Source organism: Somniosus microcephalus, chromosome 24, assembly GCF_052327205.1.
Source record: "Somniosus microcephalus isolate GS21.2 chromosome 24, FLI_Smic_1.0, whole genome shotgun sequence".
NCBI classification, from domain to species: domain Eukaryota; kingdom Metazoa; phylum Chordata; class Chondrichthyes; order Squaliformes; family Somniosidae; genus Somniosus; species Somniosus microcephalus.
In genome coordinates, this window is record NC_141010.1 from 67,911,429 (window position 1) to 67,931,327 (window position 19,899).

Here is a 19,899-nt window from a genome sequence, read left to right on the forward strand (position 1 = left end):
ATACCGCCCTCTTTATACTCTGATATAACGCTCTCTATATACTCTGATATACCGCTCTCTATATACTCTTCGATATACCGCTCTCTATATACTCTTCGATATACCGCTCTCTATATACTCTTTGATATACTGCTCTCAATATACTCTGATACACCGCCCTCTATATACTCTTCGATATACCGCTCTCTATATTCTCTTCGATATACCGCTCGCTATATACTCTTTGATATACCGCTCTCTATATACTCTTCGATATACCGCTCTCTATATACTCTGATATACTGCTCTCTATATACTCGTCGATATACCGCTCTCTATATACTCTTCGATATACCGCTGTCTATATACTCTTCGATATACCGCTCTCTATATACTCTTTGATATACTGCTCTCAATATACTCTGATACACCGCCCTCTATATACTCTTCGATATACCGCTCTCTATATTCTCTTCGATATACCGCTCGCTATATACTCTTTGATATACCGCTCTCTATATTCTCTTCGATATACCGCTCTCTACATACTCTTCGATATACCGCCCTCTTTATACTCTGATATACCGCGCTCTACATACTCTTCGATACACCGCCCTCTATACACTCTTCGATATACCGCTCTCTATATACACTTCGATATACCGCTCTCTGTATACTCTTCGATTAACCGCTCTCTATATACTCTTCGATATACCGCTCTCTATATACTCTGATATACCGCTCTCTATATACTCTGACATACCGCTCTCTATATACTCTTCGATATACCGCTCTCTATATACTCTTCGATATACCGCTCTCTATACACTCTTCGATATACCGCTCTCTATATACTCTGATATACCGCTCTCTATGTAGTCTTCGATACACCGCTCTCTATATACTCTGATATACCGCACTCTATATACTCTTCGATATACTGCTCTCTATATACTCGTCGATATACCGCTCTCTATATACTCTTCGATATACCGCTCTCTATATACTCTTCGATATACCGCTCTCTGTATACTCTGATATACCGCCCTCTATATACTCTTTGATATACCGCTCTCTATATCGTCTGATACACCGCTCTCTATATACTCTTAGATATACCGCTCTCTATATACTCTTCGATATACCGCTCTCTATATACTCTGATACACCGCTCTCTATATACACTGAAATGCCGCTCTCTATATACTCTGATATATCGCTCTCTATATACTCTGATATACCGCTCTCTATATACTCTGATATACCGCTCTCTATATACTCTGATATATCGCTCTCTATATACTCTTCGATATACCGCTCTCTGTATACTCTTCGATATACCGCTCTCTATATACTCTTCGATATACTGCTCTCTATATACTCTTCGATATACCGCTCTCTATATACTCTGATATACCGCTCTCTATATACTCTTCGATATACCGCTCTCTGTATACTCTTCGATATACCGCTCTCTATATACTCTGATACACCGCTCTCTATATACTCTGATACACCGTTCTCCATATAATCTGAAATACCGCGCTCTATATACCCTGTTACACCGCTCTCTATATACTCTTCGATATACCGCCCTCTATATACTCTGATTTACCGCTCTCTATATATTCTGATATACCGCTCTCTATATACTCTTCGATATACCGCCCTCTATATACTCTTCGATATACTACCCTCTATATAATCGGATATACCGCTCTCTATATACTCTTCGATACACCGCTCTCTGTATACTCTTCGATATACCGCCCTCTATATACTCTTCGATATACCGCCTTCTATATACTCTTCGATATACCGCCCTCTATATACTCTGATACACCGCTCTCTATATACTCTTCGATATACCGCTCTCTATATACTCTGATATACCGCCCTCTATATACTCTTTGATATACCGCTCTCTATATAGTCTGATACACCGCTCTCTATATACTCTTCGATATACCGCTCTATATATACTCTTCGATATACCGCTCTCTATATACTCTGATACACTGCTCTCTATATACTCTGAAATACCGCTCTCTATATACCCTGATACATGGCTCTCTATATACTCTTCGATATACCGCTCTATATATACTCTTCGATATACCGCTCTTTATATACTCTTCGCTACACCACTCTCTATATACTCTGATATACCGCTCTCTATATACTCTTCGATATACCGCCCTCTATATACTCTTCGATATACCTCTCTCTATATACTCTGATATACCACTCTCTATATACTCTGATAAACCGCTCTCTATATACTCTGATACACCTCTCTTTTTTACTCTGATACACCGCTCTCTATATACTCCGATACACCGCTCTCTATATACTCCTCGATATACCGCTCTTTATATACTCTTCGATATACCGCTCTCTATATCCTCTTCGAAATACCGCCCTCTTTATACTCTGATATAACGCTCTCTATATAATCTTCGATATACCGCCCTCTATATACTCTTCGATTGATTGGCTTAGGTTGATTGGCTATGATAAATTGACCCTTAGTGTTAGGGGGATTAAATACGTGGGGTTACGGGGATAGGGTGGGATATGTGTCGGTGCAGGCTCGATGGGCCGAAATGGCCTCTATCTGCACTGTGGTGTTTCTGTGATTTCTGTGATTTCTGTGATATACCGCTCTCTATATACTCTGATATACCGCTCTCTATATATTCTGATATACCGCTCTCTATATACTCTTCGATATACCGCTCTCTATATACTCTTCGATATGCCGCTCTCTATATACTCTTCGATGTACCGCTCTCTATATACTCTGATATACCGCTCTCTATATATTCTTCGATATACCGCTCTCTCTCTACTCTGATATACCGCTCTCTATATACTCTTCGATATACCGCTCTCTATATACTCTTCGATAAAGCACCCTCTATATACTCTGATATACCGCACTCTATATACTCTGAAATGCCGCTCTCTATATACTCTGATGTACCGCTCTCTATATACTCTTCGATATACCGCTCTCTATATACTCTTCGATATACCCCTCTCTCTATACTCTTCGATATACCGCTCTCTATATACTCTTCGATATACCGCCCTCTTTATACTCTGATATAACGCTCTCTATATACTCTGATATACCGCTCTCTATATACTCTTCGATATACCGCTCTCTATATACTCTTCGATATACCGCTCTCTATATACTCTTTGATATACTGCTCTCAATATACTCTGATACACCGCCCTCTATATACTCTTCGATATACCGCTCTCTATATTCTCTTCGATATACCGCTCGCTATATACTCTTTGATATCCCGCTCTCTATATACTCTTCGATATACCGCTCTCTATATACTCTGATATACTGCTCTCTATATACTCGTCGATATACCGCTCTCTATATACTCTTCGATATACCGCTGTCTATATACTCTTCGATATACCGCCCTCTATATACTCTTCGAAATACCGCCCTCTCTATATTCTTCGATAAACCGCCCTCAATATACTCTTCGATATACCGCTCTCTATATACTCTTCGATATACCGCTCTCTGTATACTCTGATATACCGCACTCTATATACTCTGATATACCGCTCTCTATATACTCTGATACACCGCTCTCTGTATACTCTTCGATATACCGCTCTCTATATACTCTGATATACCGCCCTCTATATACTCTGATATACCGCTCTCTATATACTCTGATATGTCGCTCTCTATACACTCTGATATACCGCGCTCTATATACTCTGATATACCGCTCTCTATGTACTCTTCGATATAACGCTCTCTATATACTCTTCGAAATACCGCTCTCTATATACTCTTCGATATACCGCCCTCTTTATACTCTGATATAACGCTCTCTATATACTCTGATATACCGCCCTCTATATACTCTGATATACCGCTCTCTATATACTCTTCGATATACCGCTCTCTATATACTCTTCGATATACTGCTCTCTATATACTCTTCGATATACCGCTCTCTATATACTCTTCGATATACCGCTCTCTATATACTCTTCGATATACCACTCTCAAAATACTCTGATACACCTCTCCTTTTTACTCTGATACACCGCTCTTTATATACTCCGATACACCGCTCTCTATATACTTCTCGATATACCGCTCTTTATATGCTCTTCGATATACCGCTCTCTATATACTCTTCGATATACCGCTCTCTATATACTCTTTGATATACCGCTCTCTATATACTCTTCGATATACCGCCCTCTATATACTCTTCGATATTCCGCCCTCTCTATATTCTTAGATTAACCGCCCTCTATATACTCTTCGATATACCGCTCTCTATATACTCTGATACACCGCTCTCTATATACTCCTCGATATACTGCTCTTTATATACTCTTCAATATACCGCTCTCTATATACTCTTCGATATACCGCTCTCTACATACTCTTCGATATACCGCCCTCTTTATACTCTGATATAATGCTCTCTATATAATCTTCGATATACCGCTCTCTCTATACTCTTCGATATACCGCTCTCTATATACTCTTTGATATACCGCTCTCTATATAATCTTCGATATACCGCTCTCTCTATACTCTTCGATGTACCGCTCTCTATATACTCTTCGATATACCGCTCTCTATATACTCTTCGATATACTGCTCTCTATATACTCTGATATACCGCCCTCTATATACTCTTCGATATACCGCCCTCTATATACTCTTCGATATACCGCTCTCTATATAGTCTGATACACCGCTCTCTATATACTCTTCGATATACCGCTCTATATATACTCTTCGATATACCGCTCTCTATATACTCTGATACACTGCTCTCTATATACTCTGAAATACCGCTCTCTATATACCCTGATACATGGCTCTCTATATACTCTTCGATATACCGCTCTATATATACTCTTCGATATACCGCTCTTTATATACTCTTCGCTACACCACTCTCTATATACTCTGATATACCGCTCTCTATATACTCTTCGATATACCGCCCTCTATATACTCTTCGATATACCTCTCTCTATATACTCTGATATACCACTCTCTATATACTCTGATAAACCGCTCTCTATATACTCTGATACACCTCTCTTTTTTACTCTGATACACCGCTCTCTATATACTCCGATACACCGCTCTCTATATACTCCTCGATATACCGCTCTTTATATACTCTTCGATATACCGCTCTCTATATCCTCTTCGAAATACCGCCCTCTTTATACTCTGATATAACGCTCTCTATATAATCTTCGATATACCGCCCTCTATATACTCTTCGATTGATTGGCTTAGGTTGATTGGCTATGATAAATTGACCCTTAGTGTTAGGGGGATTAAATACGTGGGGTTACGGGGATAGGGTGGGATATGTGTCGGTGCAGGCTCGATGGGCCGAAATGGCCTCTATCTGCACTGTGGTGTTTCTGTGATTTCTGTGATTTCTGTGATATACCGCTCTCTATATACTCTGATATACCGCTCTCTATATATTCTGATATACCGCTCTCTATATACTCTTCGATATACCGCTCTCTATATACTCTTCGATATGCCGCTCTCTATATACTCTTCGATGTACCGCTCTCTATATACTCTGATATACCGCTCTCTATATATTCTTCGATATACCGCTCTCTCTCTACTCTGATATACCGCTCTCTATATACTCTTCGATATACCGCTCTCTATATACTCTTCGATAAAGCACCCTCTATATACTCTGATATACCGCACTCTATATACTCTGATATACCGCTCTCTATATACTCTGATGTACCGCTCTCTATATACTCTTCGATATACCGCTCTCTATATACTCTTCGATATACCGCTCTCTCTATACTCTTCGATATACCCCTCTCTCTATACTCTTCGATATACCGCTCTCTATATACTCTTCGATATACCGCCCTCTTTATACTCTGATATAACGCTCTCTATATACTCTGATATACCGCTCTCTATATACTCTTCGATATACCGCTCTCTATATACTCTTCGATATACCGCTCTCTATATACTCTTTGATATACTGCTCTCAATATACTCTGATACACCGCCCTCTATATACTCTTCGATATACCGCTCTCTATATTCTCTTCGATATACCGCTCGCTATATACTCTTTGATATACCGCTCTCTATATACTCTTCGATATACCGCTCTCTATATACTCTGATATACTGCTCTCTATATACTCGTCGATATACCGCTCTCTATATACTCTTCGATATACCGCTGTCTATATACTCTTCGATATACCGCCCTCTATATACTCTTCGATATACCGCCCTCTCTATATTCTTCGATAAACCGCCCTCAATATACTCTTCGATATACCGCTCTCTATATACTCTTCGATATACCGCTCTCTGTATACTCTGATATACCGCACTCTATATACTCTGATATACCGCTCTCTATATACTCTGATACACCGCTCTCTGTATACTCTTCGATATATCGCTCTCTATATACTCTGATATACCGCCCTCTATATACTCTGATATACCGCTCTCTATATACTCTGATATGTCGCTCTCTATACACTCTGATATACCGCGCTCTATATACTCTGATATACCGCTCTCTATGTACTCTTCGATATAACGCTCTCTATATACTCTTCGAAATACCGCTCTCTATATACTCTTCGATATACCGCCCTCTTTATACTCTGATATAACACTCTCTATATACTCTGATATACCGCCCTCTATATACTCTGATATACCGCTCTCTATATACTCTTCGATATACCGCTCTCTATATACTCTTCGATATACTGCTCTCTATATACTCTTCGATATACCGCTCTCTATATACTCTTCGATATACCGCTCTCTATATACTCTTCGATATACCACTCTCAAAATACTCTGATACACCTCTCCTTTTTACTCTGATACACCGCTCTTTATATACTCCGATACACCGCTCTCTATATACTCCTCGATATACCGCTCTTTATATGCTCTTCGATATACCGCTCTCTATATACTCTTCGATATACCGCTCTCTATATACTCTTTGATATACCGCTCTCTATATACTCTTCGATATACCGCCCTCTATATACTCTTCGATATTCCGCCCTCTCTATATTCTTAGATTAACCGCCCTCTATATACTCTTCGATATACCGCTCTCTATATACTCTGATACACCGCTCTCTATATACTCCTCGATATACTGCTCTTTATATACTCTTCAATATACCGCTCTCTATATACTCTTCGATATACCGCTCTCTACATACTCTTCGATATACCGCCCTCTTTATACTCTGATATAATGCTCTCTATATAATCTTCGATATACCGCTCTCTCTATACTCTTCGATATACCGCTCTCTATATACTCTTTGATATACCGCTCTCTATATAATCTTCGATATACCGCTCTCTCTATACTCTTCGATGTACCGCTCTCTATATACTCTTCGATATACCGCTCTCTATATACTCTTCGATATACTGCTCTCTATATACTCTGATATACCGCCCTCTATATACTCTTCGATATACCGCCCTCTATATACTCTTCGATATACCGCTCTCTATATACTCTGATATACCACTCTCTATATACTCTGATATACCGCTCTCTATATACTCTGATGTACCGCTCTCTATATACTCTTCGATATACCGCTCTCTATATACTCTTCGATATACCGCTCTCTATATACTCTTCGATATACCGCTCTCCATATACTCTGATACACCTCTCTTTTTTACTCTGATACACTGCTCTCTATATGCACCGATACACCGCTCTCTATATACTCCTCGATATACCGCTCTTTATATACTCTTCGATATACCGCTCTCTAACTACTCTTCGATATACCGCTCTCGACATACTCTTCGATATACCGCTCTCCAAATACTCTGATATACCGCTCTCTATATATTCTTCGATATACCGCTCTCTATATACTCTGATATACCGCTCTCTATATACTCTTCGATACACCGCTCTCTATATACTCTTCGATATACCGCTCTCTATATACTCTGATATACCGCACTCTATATACTCTTCGATATACTGCTCTCTATATACTCTTCGATATAACACCCTCTATATACACTTCGATATACCGCTCTCTATATACGCTTCGATATACCGCTCTCTATATACTCGTCGATATACCGCTCTCTATATACTCTTCGATATTCCGCTCTCTATATACTCTTCGATATAACACCCTCTATATACACTTTTATATACCGCACTCTATATACTCGTCGATATACCGCTCTCTATATACTCTTCGATATACCGCTCTCTATATACTCTTCGATATACCGCTCTCTGTGTACTCTTTGATATACCGCTCTCTGTATACTCTTCGATATACCGCTCTCTATATGCTCTGATATATCGCTCTCTATATACTCTGATATACCGCTCTCTATATACTCTTCGATATACCGCTCTCTATATACTCTGATACACCTGTCTTTTTTACTCTGATACACTGCTCTCTATATACTCCGATACACCGCTCTCTATATACTCCTCGATATACCGCTCTTTATATAATCTTCGATATACCGCTCTCTATATACTCTTCGATATACCGCTCTCTACATACTCTTCGATATACCGCCCTCTTTATACTCTGATATAACGCTCTCTATATAATCTTCGATATACCGCTCTCTATATACTCTTCGATATACCGCTCTCTATATACTCTGATACACCGCCCTCTATATACTCTTCGATATACCGCTCTCTATATACTCTTCGATATACTGCTCTCTATATACTCTGATATACCGCCCTCTATATACTCTTCGATATACCGCCCTCTATATACTCTTCCATATACCGCTCTCTATATACTCTGATATACCGCTCTCTATATACTCTTCGATATACCGCCCTCTATATACTCTTCGATATACCGCTCTCTCTATACTCTTCGATATACCGCTCTCTCTATACTCTTCGATATACCGCTCTCTATATACTCTTCGATATACCGCCCTCTTTATACTCTGATATAACGCTCTCTATATACTCTTCGATATACCGCTCTCTATATACTCTTCGATATACCGCTCTCTATATACTCTTCGATATACCGCTCTCTATATACACTTAGATATACCGCTCTCTATATACTCTTCGATATACCGCTCTCTATATACTCTGATACACCTCTCTTTTTTACTCTGATACACCGCTCTCTATATACACCGATACACTGCTCTCTATATACTCCTCGATATACCGCTCTTTATATACTCTTCGATATACCGCTCTCTAACTACTCTTCGATATACCGCTCTCTACATACTCTTCGATATACCGCCCTCTATATACTCTTCGATATACCGCCCTCTCTATATTCTTAGATAAACCGCCCTCTATATACTCTTCGATATACCGCTCTCTATATACTCTTCGATATACCGCTCTCTGTATACTCTTCGATATACCGCTCTCTATATTCTCTTCGATATACCGCTCTCTATATACTCTGATATACCGCTCTCTATATACTCTTCGATATACCGCTCTCTATATACTCTTTGATATACCGCTCTCTATATACTCTTCGATACACCGCTCTCCATATACTCTTTGATATACCGCTCCCTATATACTCTGATATACCGCACTCTATATACTCTTCGATATACTGCTCTCTATATACTCTTCGATAAACCGCCCTCTATATACTCTTCGATATAACGCTCTCTATATACTCTTCGATATACCGCTCTCTGTATACTCTTTGATATACCGCTCTCTGTATACTCTTCGATATACCGCTCTCTATATACTCTGATATACCGCACTCTATATACTCTGATATACCGCTCTCTATATACTCTGATATACCGCTCTCTATATACTCTTCGATATACCGCTCTTTATATATTCTTCGATATACCGCTCTCTATATACTCTTCGATAAACCGCTCTCTGTATACTCTTCGATATACTGCTCTCTATATACTCATCGATACACCGCTCTCTATATACTCTGATACACCGCTCTCTATATACTCTGATATACCGCTCTCTATATACTCTGATATGTCGCTCTCTATACACTCTGATATACCGCTCTCTATATACTCTGATATACCGCTCTCTATATACTCTTCGATATACTGCTCTCTATATACTCTTCGATATACCGCTCTCTATATACTCTTCGATATACCGCTCTCTATATACTCTGATATACCGCTCTCTATATACTCTTCGATATACCGCTCTCTGTATACTCTTCGATTTTCCGCTCTCTATATACTCTGATACACCGCTCTCTACATACTCTGATACACCGCTCTCTATATACTCTGAAATACCACGCTCTATATACCCTGATACACCGCTCTCTATATACTCTTCGATATACCGCTCTCTATATACTCTTCGATATACCCCTCTTTATATACTCTTCGATAAACTGCTCTCTATATACTCTGATATACCGCTCTCTATATACTCTTCGATATACCGCCCTCTATATACTCTTCGATATACCGCTCTCTATATACTCTGATATACCGCTCTCTATATACTCTGATGTACCGCTCTCTATATACTGTTCGATATACCGCTCTCTCTGTACTCTTCGATATACCGCTCTCTATATACTCTTCGATATACCGCTCTCTATTTTCTCTTCGATATACCGCCCTCTATATCAAATTCAAATTTCAAATTCAAATTCATATGCTTTATTGGCATGAAAGTTTACAGAGAACCATATTGCCAAAGCTTACATAGCAAAAGGTACATTTTCAAACATTTTGTAGGTGTCAATCGATTTGACATTTGTTGGGTACAAACAATATTACTTTTAAACAATATTAATTTTAAACAGTCTTTGTACTTCATTTGGTACGTTCAATATTAATTTTAAACAGTCTTAATTTTAAACAGTCCTCAGGTTGTGACATGTTGTTACATATTTGGCCCCAAGGTATGGTCTGTCTCCTTCTCCCAGGACTAATCTCAATTTTGACAGGTCATCCAATTCCTTGAAATCTGGGGTTGTTTGGCTTAGCTTGTTGAATAATATGTTTTTTGATGTGTTGAATTTTTCGCATTTTAGGAGGAAATGCATTTCTGTTTCAACCTCGCCGGCCAGACATTGATCGCATATTCTATTCTCTCTAGGCTGCCAGGATTTCTTGTATCTGCCTTTTTCAATTTCCAGTTGGTGGTCGCTTAGTCTGTACCTGGTGAGGGTCTGTCTCTGTTTTGTGTCTCTGATGGTCGTGAGGTAGTCTGCCAGTTTATATTCTCTTTTTAGGGCCCGGTAACATTCTAATCTGCTTTGGCTTTTGGTTATTTTGTTCCAATGTTCCAGGTAGGTTTCTTTGCATTGTTTAATGATTTGGTTCACTCGGATTGGTGTTTGGACGGCTGTGTTGGTCTGGGGTTGGTCAGGGTCTGGCTGAGTACTTAGTTTCAGTAGCAGCTGACTCAGGGGACTCTTTTCTGGGTTTAGCTCTTGGGTCTGAAATGCTTTGAAATGAAGGGTGTCTGGGGAGCTAGATTTGAGGTGATTTAGGAAGTTTAGTGCTCGTTTTTGGATGTTTATTATCAGTGGGTATCTGCCTAGTTCGGCTCTGCATGCATTTGTTGGCGTTTTTCTTTGGATGCGAAGGATGCTTCGGCAGAATTCTGCATGTAGGGCTTCTATTGTGTGTTTTTCCCATTTGGTGTAGCTTTGGTGATTTAGCGGGCCCCATACTTCACTACCGTACAGTGCAATGGGCAGGATTATGCTGTCAAATATTTTGAGCCAGATTTTGATTGGGATTTGGATGTTGTAGAATTTTCTTTTTATTGCATATAGGGCTCTTCGGGCTTTTTCTTTTAGTGCATTCACTGCTATGTTGAAGCTCCCTGATGCTGTAATAGTTAGACCAAGGTAGGTGTAGCTCATAGTGTGTCCTATAGTGGTATCACTGAGGGTAAACTGGTATTTGTTTTCCTGATATCTGGGCCTTTTTGAAAAATCATGATTTTTTTTTTAGATTTACTGTTAGAGCCCAATTTTGGCAGTATTTGTCGAGTAGGTCTAGTTGTTGCTGTAATCCCTGTTCTGTGGGAGACAGCAGGACCAGGTCGTCCGCATAGAACAGGGATTTCACTTCTCCATCCAGGAGACGGAGACCTGGTGACTCGCTTTGCTCCAGCATGTCTGCTAATTCATTTATGTATATGTTGAACAGGGTCGGGCTCAAATTGCAGCCCTGCCGGACGCCTCTTCTCTGGGTGAAGAAATCGGCGCGTTTGTCTCCAATTTTGACCCCGCATTTGTTTTTCAGATACATTGATTTAATAAGGTCATAGACTTTGCCCCCTATTCCACACTGAAGAAGTTTATAATGGAGCCCTTCGTGCCATATAGATTCAAAGGCTTTCTTGAAGTCGATGAAACAGGCGAATATTTTCCCATTTTTTGTTTGGTGTATATGTTTTTCAATGAGGGTGTGAAGGGTATAGATATGGTCGGCGGTGCGGTGTTTTGGAAGAAAGCCTATTTGGTTTTTTCTGAGGATATTATGTTTGTTAAGAAAATCAAGTAATCTACTATTTAGAATACTGCAGAATAACTTCCCTAGACAACTGTTGACACAGATGCCGCGGTAGTTATTTGGGTCTGATTTGTTTCCACTTTTATATATGGGGGAGATTAGTCCTTGGCACCAGATATCGGGAAAACAGCCTGAACGTAATATGATGTTGAATAATTTGAGTACCGCACCCTGCATCTCCATATTGCTGAACTTGAGCATTTCATTTTTGATGTTGTCTGGGCCACAGGCTTTCTTTAGGTGGAGAGATTTTGTTTTTGTGGCCAGTTCTTTCCATGTGATTGGGGAGTCTAGAGGGTTTTGGTTGTCTTTAATTGTTGCTTCTAATGTGTGGAGTTTTTCTGTGACCTGATGTTGACTTGGGTTTGTTTCGTTTATTGGGATGTCTTTGTAGAGGTTTTCAAAATGTGTTCTCCAGATGTCGCCATCTTGGATTGGTAATGCTTGCAATTGTGTTGTACTCAGGTTATTCCACATTTCCCAGAATTGTTTTCGATTGGTGGAGTTTTCAATTTCTTCGAGTATTTTGTGGGTATAGTTTTGTGTTTTGTTCCTAATGGTGTGTTTATATCTTTTGAGGGTTTCATTGTATCTAGTACGTAGGTCCGGATTGTTTGGATGGCGATGCTTTTGGTTTGATATTTTTCTCAGGTCTTTTCTGGCATTTTTGCATTCGTGGTCAAACCATTTCTTATTTTTATTTTGTCTTTTGTGACGCTTCCTCTTCTGTTTCACAAGGTCGGCTTTTACAGCTGCCTCATGGAAGATCATATTTATATCCTCTATGGCCATGTTTACACCATCTCTGGTGATCTCATATGGGTTTTCTTTAAATTTTGATATTTTACTTGTGAGATCAGGTGACTTTAGTGCTGTGATGAATTTTTCGCCACTGTCTGGGGCCCATCTGTATGTCTGGTTTATTTTATGGAGCTTACTGGGTTCCTTTTTTGTGTCTGTATTTTGGGCAGATAGTTTAAGGTACATATTTATTTGGTTATGGTCTGAGAGGGGGGATTGCTGCCTGACAGTGAATGAGTTGATATCGCAGGGGTCCAGGTCAGTGATTGTATAGTCCACCACACTAGACCCAAGAGTTGAGGAGTATGTGAGTCTCCCTAGGGAGTCCCCTCTGAACCTACCGTTAACTATGTACAGGCCTAAGGCTCGGCAGAGTTGCACTACCTCCCTACCGCTTTTATTTATTTCATGATCAAGGTTGTTCCGATTTGCGATGGCTGGTGTGACATCTAAAGGGGTCTGGCCAAACACATGGTTGTTTCCCTGTGGGTCTATGAAGTCAGGTTCACAACCGGTCCTTGCATTTAGGTCCCCACATATTATCACCTTTCCTTGGGCCTGGAAATGGCTGATTTCCATGTGGAGAGTATCAAATAACTCCTCTTCGAAATATGGCGATTCTATTGGAGGTATGTAGATCGCACATAAGTAAACATCTTTTTTTGATATTCCTATATTTTTATCTAGTTTTAGCCATACGTGTGATTTTCCCTGTTTACCGGTGAGATGTGTTTGTCCAGTTCTCCCTTATACCACACCAATATTCCCCCGGAGGTTCTGCCCTTGCGTGTTTTAGTGTTCTTTACTGAGGGCACAATGATTTCATGGTACATTGGAGGACAATGGGTCGGCATGTCCTTTTGGCACCATGTTTCTGTTAACACAATTATATCAATGTCTTTTATAGCTTTTAGGAATTCAGGGTCTGTACTCTTCATCCCAAAAGTTGAGGAGCGGGGGCCCTGGATATTCCAGCAGCTTATGTGGAAAGAACGCATTTATATAGTTCAAAAAAAACGAAATAAAATGGACCTATTTTGTGGGATGAGTGTGGAAACACTAATTTCTATAATGCTAAATGATGATTTAGTATAAATTTCATGAGGCATGCACATATAGCTATCTAATAATAGTAATAATACTGATAAGATAACAATAATGATAATGATAAATAACAATATTAATAATTTAGTGCATTCCTCTCCGGCTTTCTGTCAGGCTGTTCATCATCGTCATGATCTTTCTCAGTTCTTGGTCTATAGTCTGTGGTCTAGAGGGGGGTCTTGGGTCAGGTATAAAAGCACGGTTCTGTTGTTGGTTTTGTATAGGGGGGTGGGGTGCATTGGTGGTCCTGTTTGGGTGAGGGCTCCCAATGGTAGAGGGGGTGGGATGGCTGCATCTTTTGGCAGTGTTTATGAGGTTTTTTGCGAAGATCCACATCCTCTTCGATATACCGCTCTCTATATACTCTAATACACCGCTCTCTATATACTCTGATATACCGCTCTCTATATACTCTTCGATATACCGCCCACTATATACTCTTCGATATACTGCCCTCTATATACTCGGATATACCGCTCTCTATATATTCTTCGATACACCGCTCTCTATATACTCTTCGATACACCGCACTCTATATACTCTGATATACCGCTCTCTATATACTCTTCGATATACCGCTCGCTATATACTCTTCGATATACCGCTCTCTATATAATCTTCGATATACCGCCCTCTATATACTCATCGATATACCGCCTTCTATATACTCTTCGATATACCGCCCTCTATATACTCGGATATACCGCTCTCTATATACTCTTCGATAGACCGCTCTCTATATACTCTGATATACCGCTCTCTATATACTCTTCGATATACCGCTCTCTATATACTCTTCGATATACCGCTCTCTATATACTCTTCGATATACCGCTCTCTGTATACTCTTCGAAATACCGCTCTCTATATACTCTGATACACCGCTCTCTATATACTCTGAAATACCGCGCTCTATATAGCCTGATACACCGCTCTCTATATACTCTTCGATATACCGCTCTCTATATATTCTTCGATATACCGCTCTCTATATACTCTTCGATATACCGCTCTCTATATACTCTTCGATATACCGCTCTCTGTATACTCTTCGATATACCGCTCTCTATATACTCTTCGATATACCGCTCTCTATATACTCTGATATACCGCCCTCTTTATATTCTTTGATATACTGCTCTCTATATACTCATCGATACGCCGCACTCTATATACTCTGATATACCGCTCTCTATATACTTCGATATACCGCTCTCTATATACTCTTCGATATACCGCTCTCTATATACTCTTCGATATACCGCTCTCTATATACTCTTCGATATACCGCTCTCTATATACTCTTCGATATACCGCTCTCTATATACTCTGATACACCGCTCTCTATATACTCTTAAATACCGCGCTCTATATACCCTGATACACCGCTCTCTATATACTCTTCGATATACCGCTCCCTATATACTCTTCGATATACCCCTCTATATATACTCTTCGATACACCGCTCTCTATATACTCTGATATACCGCTCTCTATATACTCTTCGATATACCGCCCTCTATATACTCTTCGATATACCGCTCTCTATATACTCTGATATACCGCTCTCTATATACTCTGATATACCGCTCTCTATATACTCTGATGTACCGCGCTCTACATACTCTTGGATATACCGCTCTCTATATACTCTACGATATACCGCCCTCTATATACTCTTCGATATACCGCTCTCTATTTTCTCTTCGATATACTGCCCTCTATATACTTGGATATATTGCTCTCTATATACTCTTCGATACACTGCTCTCTATATACTCTGATATACCGCTCTCTATATACTCTTCGATACACCGCTCGCTATATACTCTTCGATATACCGCCTTCTATATACTCTTCGATATACCGCCCTCTATATACTCTGATACACCGCTCTCTATATACTCTTCGATATACCGCTCTCTATATACTCTGATATACCGCTCTCTATATACTCTTCGATATACCGCTCTCTATATGCTCTTCGACATACCGCTCTCTATATACTCTGATATACCGCTCTCTATATACTCTTCGATATACCGCTCTCTATATACTCTGATACACCGCTCTCTATATACTCTGAAATGCCGCTCTCTATATACCCTGATACACCGCTCTCTATATACTCTTCGATATACCGCTCTCTATATACTCTTCGATATACCGCTCTCTATATACTCTTCGATACACCGCTCTCTATATACTCTGATATACCGCTCTCTATATACTCTGATACACCGCTCTCTATATACTCTGAAATACCACTCTCTATATACCCTGATACACGGCTCTCTATATACTCTTCGATATACCGCTCTCTATATACTCTTCGATACACCACTCTCTATATACTCTGATATACCGCTCTCTATATACTCTTCGATATACCGCTCTCTATATACTCTGATGTACCACTCTCTATATACTCTGATGTACCGCTCTCTCTATACTCTTCGATATACCGCTCTCTCTATTCTGTTCGATATACCGCTCTCTATATTCTCTTCGATATACCGCTCTCTATATTCTCTTCGATATACCGCTCTCTACATACTCTTCGATATACCGCCCTCTTTAAACTCTGATATAACGCTCTCTATATAATCTTCGATATACCGCTCTCTATATACTCTTCGATATACGGCTCTCTATATACTCTTCGATATACCGCTCTCTATATACTCTTCGATATACAGCTCTCAATATACTCTGATACACCGCCCTCTATATACTCTTCGATATACCGCTCTCTATATTCTCTTCGATATACCGCTCGCTATATACTCTTTGATATACCGCTCTCTATATACTCTTCGATATAACGCCCTCTATATACTCTTCGATATACCGCCCTCTCTATATTCTTAGATTAACCGCCCTCTATATACTCTTCGATATACCGCTCTCTATATACTCTTCGATATACCGCTCTCTATATACAGGTAGACTACCCTTTATCTGGACTTCCGAAAACCGAAACCCTCTAAAAACCGACGGTTTTTTCGTTCAGCGTAAGTCGTGCGTACGAACGAAAAAACCTTCGGTTTTTAGAGGGTTCCGGTTTCGGAAGGTCGGATAAAGCGTAAGTCGTGCGCACGACCCCCTGCCGACCCCCCCGCGCACCCCACCGGCCCCAACAACCGCCGACCCCCCCGCGGACCCCGCCGGCCCCGACAACCGCCGACCCCGCCAGCCCCGACAACCGCCGACCCCCCCCGCGGACCCCGCCGGCCCCGACAACCACCGACCCCCCCGCCGGCCCCAACAACCGCCGACCCCGCCAGCCCCGACAACCGCCGACCCCCCCGCGTACCCCGCCGGCCCCGACAACCGCCGATCCCCCCCGCCGACCCCCCCGCGGACCCCGCCAGCCCCGACAACAGCCGACCCCGCCAGCCCCGACAACCGCCGACCCCCCCGTGGACCCCGCCGGCCCCGACAACCGCCGACCCCGCCAGCCCCAACAACCGCCGACCCCCCCGTGGACCCCGCCGGCCCCGACCCCCGCCGACCCCGACTGACTTACGCTGAGCGTCAGCGTAAGTCGTGCGCACGACCGCCCGCCGACCCCCCCGCCGACCCCCGCCGACCCACATTCCGAATTCCGAAATTTTCCTTTATCTGCAACTCGGCTGGTCCCGAGGTTTTCGGATAAAGGATAGTCTACCTGTACTCTGATATACCGCTCTCTATATACTCTGATGTACCGCTCTCTATATAGTCTTGGATATACCGCTCTCTATATACTCTTCGATATACCGCTCTCTCTATACTCTTCGATATACCGCTCTCTATATACTCTTCGATATACCGCTCTCTCTATACTCTTCGATATACCGCTCTCTATATACTCTTCGATATACCGCCCTCTATGTACTCTTCGATATACCGCTCTCTATTTTCTCTTCGATATACCGCCCTCTATATACTCTTCGATATACCGCTTTCTATATACTCAGATATACCGCTCTCTATATACTCTGATACACCGCTCTCTATATACACTGATATACCGCTCTCTATATACTCTGATATACCGCCCACTATATACTCTTCGATATAGTGCCCTCTATATACTCGGATATACCGCTCTCTATATACTTTTCGATACACCGCTCTCTATATACTCTTCGATACACCGCACTCTATATACTCTGATATACCGCCCTCTATATACTCTTCGATATACCGCTCTCTATTTTCTCTTCGATATACCGCCCTCTATATACTCTTCGATATACCGCTTTCTATATACTCAGATATACCGCTCTCTGTATACTCTGATACACCGCTCTCTATATACACTGATATACCGCTCTCTATGTACTCTGATATACCGCCCACTATATACTCTTCGATATAGTGCCCTCTATATACTCGGATATACCGCTCTCTATATACTTTTCGATACACCGCTCTCTATATACTCTTCGATACACCGCACTCTATATACTCTGATATACCGCTCTCTATATACTCCTCGATATACCGCTCTCTATATACTCTTCGATATACCGCTCTCTACATACTCTTCGATATACCGCCCTCTTTATACTTTGATATAATGCTCTCTATATAATCTTCGATATACCGCTCTCTATATACTCTTCGATATACCGCTCTCTATTTTCTCTTCGATATACCGCCCTCTTTATACTCTTCGATATACCGCTTTCTATATACTCAGATATACCGCTCTCTATATACTCTGATACACCGCTCTCTATATACACTGATATACCGCTCTCTATATACTCTGATATACCGCCCACTATATACTCTTCGATATAGTGCCCTCTATATACTCGGATATACCGCTCTCTATATACTTTTCGATACACCGCTCTCTATATACTCTTCGATACACCGCACTCTATATACTCTGACATACCGCCCTCTATATACTCTGATACACCGCTCTCTATATACTCTTCGATATACCGCTCTCTACATACTCTGATATACCGCTCTCTATATACTCTTCGATATACCGCTCTCTATATACTCTGATATATCGCCCTCTATATACTGTTCGATATACCGCTCTCTATATACTCTTCGATATACCGCTCTCTATATACTCTGATATACCGCTCTCTATATACTCTTCGATATACCGCTCTCTATATACTCTGATATACCGCTCTCTCTATACTCTTCGATATACCGCTCTCTATATACTCTTCGATATACCGCCCTCTTTATACTCTGATATAACGCTCTCTATATACTCTGATATACCGCTCTCGATATACTCTGATATACCGCTCTCTATATACTCTTCGATATACCGCTCTCTATATACTCTTCGATATACCGCTCTCTATATACTCTTCGATATACCGCTCTCTATATACTCTGATACACCTCTCTTTTTTACTCTGATACACCGCTCTCT